Here is a 3,639-nt window from a genome sequence, read left to right as displayed (position 1 = left end):
CTTGTAGCTGGTACATGCATCTACGCTGCTGCTGCTGCTGCTGCTGCTGCTGCTGCTGCTGCTGCTGCTGCTTTTTTCTCCTCATTCACTGACACTAGAGCTGTGTAGTTGCTCTTCCAATGTGGAATGAACACCAGCAACTCTCTAATATTCCTTCAGGTTTTTAGCACCAGATTGGACTGCCAAGACACCTATAGACTGAATAGCTGCTAGAGTCTCTGCCTCTTCAGTATGCAGACAATGATTATAGAACTAACTCATCCATATTGTATAAGCCAGTCTAATAATCCCTTTGTTTCATACATATATATCATATAAATATGTATCATACACATATACACCATACACATATACATCATATACATATATATCATATATATGTACACACACACACACACACACACACACACACTTATATTCAGTCTATGGTTCTGCCATACTGGAAAACTCTGACTAATATACTACTGTGACTTATAATGACAGAGAGAAACAAATATCACATTTTTCTCATTATTCTAGATTATACATATAACATTGTATATATGTATATATCAGGTATATATGGCTCTGCATATATATACATACACACACACACATATATACATATATATGACACTGTACATATATGACATCAGAGATTATCTGGAGCAATAGAAGGCATGGTGGCATGATTAAAAATACATGACCATAGAGACATGAAAATGTCTTTACGAAGCTTATTACTGTACAATGAATATGTACCAATTTTAAAACACCTTTAAAAAATTCACTTGGAACTGGGAGTAATGGTACATGCCTTTAATCCCAGCGCTTGGGAACCAGCAGAGGCAGACGGGTCTCTGGGAGCTTGAGGCTTTCTTGAGTTGCATAGTGAGACCCTCTCTACAACAGAAAATCACTTGGGAATTATTTTCTCTGGAAAGCGTTCTTTGTAGTGGGGGTGTTGTTTTGCCTTTTAAATCTCTTCACTAAGTGACACCAAGAGGCTCACTGTTTTGAAAACAACAGTGATGCTTTTGTGCTTTAGTCCTAAATAGAGGTTCTCAACCTGTGGGTCGTGCCCCTTTAAACCCTCTGTTTCCAAAAGTATTTACATTATTATTCATAACATTGACAAAATACAGTTATGAGGTAGCAGCGAAAATAATTTTATGGTTGGGAATCATCAGAAGACAAGGAACTGTGTCAAGAGTCGCAGCAGTAGAAAGGTTGAGGGCCACTGTATTAGAATGACTGACATCAGAGGACTCTGACCCTGGGCGCCCTCGCTGAAGAGATAAAGGGAGCTCTGGAAGTCAGCCATCTCGTCTGTCCTCAGATAAAGCCTTCGTTCTTTCTGTGAATCCCATCGCTGAAGCTGTTTCAAAGAGCAGCTCTGGGTCTCACACAAATGAGGAAAAAAAAAAATCCAGAAGTTTCTGCAGATCAAAGACTCCTAGGAGTGAGTTCACAGAGAACCAAAGGAAATGCGAACTCCGCTTGGAGGCCCTGAAGAGACCGGGGAATCGTACAGGCAGGAGAGAAGCCTTGATTTCAGTGGCCTGAAAGAAAAGACCTGCCTGGAAGTTGGAAGGATTCGCAATGCACAAGCCCAGGTCAGGAATGGGGCTGTTCCACGCGGGTGTGGGAGGGGTGGAGCGATGACCCACAGAGGCGGTTCCTTTTGATCAATTTTCTTTGAATACTCACAGTACAAGCTTGAGCTTTTTTTTTTTTTTTTTACACTGCCAGTGCCTCACCTGTCTGTCATTAAGAAGGAGTCACTTTGGGAGACTTGCTGAGACCCCCCCCCCTATTGATCTCTGTCCTGCCTATCATCAAGGATGCCAGCAGCCCAGCCGCTAAGGAGAAGCTGCCTCTGCCCACGCGTGCGTGCGTGCGCGCGCACCCTCCAGGACACAGTTCGGCCCCAACGTCTTCCAAGCTTTCTTGTTCCTTTTATGAGGACTCAAGCTGTGTGCGCGCTGCGTGCTTTAAACCTTGGCTCCACACTTGTGAGCAGGAGCTTGACTAAGTCGGGTATTTCAGCAGAATGATTCTTGGATAGATGATTTCTGTCTAATATACGCTTCGTCCTGATGGTATGACTCTTCTGGACTTTCTAACCTTGGGGTGTTCATTGAGAGCTCTTCACATTTTCCGGATTTAAATACATACGCAAATTTCATTGGCCATTTTGGTGACCTCTTGTGAAATTCATGTCTGTGTCTTTTGTTGACATTTTTTTGTTGTTGTTTTAACAATTTTCATTTTCATTGAAAGTAGCTTTTTTTGGTACAGTGTATTCTGATCACTGTTTCCTCTCTCCCAACTTCTTCCGGTTCTCCCCCCCCCCCCCCCCCCGTCCCCCACTTCCCTGCTCACCTAAGCCCACATCCCTCTTCTTTCTCAGCAACAGCAACAACAACAACAACAACAAATGGAGTTGGAGAAAACAAACAGGAAAAAAAGCCAAAGAAAAAACACAGGAATACATTTGATGTGCATGGGTACACACACACATAAATTGAAAAAAAGAAAAAAGAAAAGAAAAGAAAAAAGAAAGGAAAGAAAAAAAGCACAAAATTACAAAACATAATATCTAACGGGGAAAAAACCCCTGCTGGGGTGGTGGGAGGAAGCCTAGATAAAGCATTATCAGACAAAAATTGCTCCAGAAACGCCACTGGGTTCCTTTGTGTTGGGTTTCTACTGCTCGGCATGGGGCCTGACCTTAAGTGTGGTTTGTAGCCGCACTGAGACTCCCCTGGAGAAATTCCTTTGTTCTCTGATTTGGAGAAAAGAAGCTTTGGAGAAAGCTTCTTGGTTAGGGGTAGGAGCTTGCGACTCCCTCTGACTCAGTCCCCTCTCAGACAGGGGCCCATCTGGCTTGAACCTGTGCAGAGCCTGTGCATGCTGCCACAGTCTGTCTGGGTTCTCTTAAAGGCTAGTTTCCTTGATGTCGTCCATCGCCAGTGTTTCTTACAATCTCTCTGCCTCCTTTTCTATAGTGAGTCCTGAGGAAGAGATTTGCTGTCCATTGCTGGCTGGTCAAGACACTGACCCTGAGTACAGCAGAGTATTACTGTTGGGTTCTGGTGGAGGTACAGTCATCTTCAGTGTTAGTGATTGTGTTTCTGCACTGGTGTCTAGGCATCTGGCTTTGGGATGATTGTGATTCTAGGTGCTGTTACCTGGTCTTGTCTCTGTTGGATGGAATGGAATTCTGTTCCTCGGTTTCCGCTGTCCTCTGTAGATTGTAGGAGTGTGTGGTGGCTGTGGGTGCCTGGTGGGTAATATACTTCTGAGTCTCTGCCAGATGTGGCCACTGGGGGCCCCAGGCAGAACATGTTTCCAAGTCTGAGGGGTATCTTAGCCAGTGCTCTATTGCTACAAAGAGATACCATGAACATGACAACTCTTATAAAGGAAGACATTTAATTGTGGCTGACTAACCCCCAAGGCTCACAACGTGGAAACACTGTTCACACTTTCTCTTAAAGAACACTGTAGCCTCTAATGAGATAAAGCACAGGAAGCAGGTAGCTCACAGCCTGGCTATTGGCTTGTTTTGTTTGATTGTTGTTGTCCTAAGTTTTTTACATTTATTTATATTCTCTCTCTCTCTCTCTCTCTCTCTCTCTCTCTCTCTCTCTCTCT

This window comes from Mus pahari, chromosome 9 (genome assembly GCF_900095145.1).
Source record: "Mus pahari chromosome 9, PAHARI_EIJ_v1.1, whole genome shotgun sequence".
NCBI classification, from domain to species: Eukaryota; Metazoa; Chordata; class Mammalia; order Rodentia; family Muridae; genus Mus; species Mus pahari.
Note: the sequence above shows the minus strand (reverse complement) of the source record.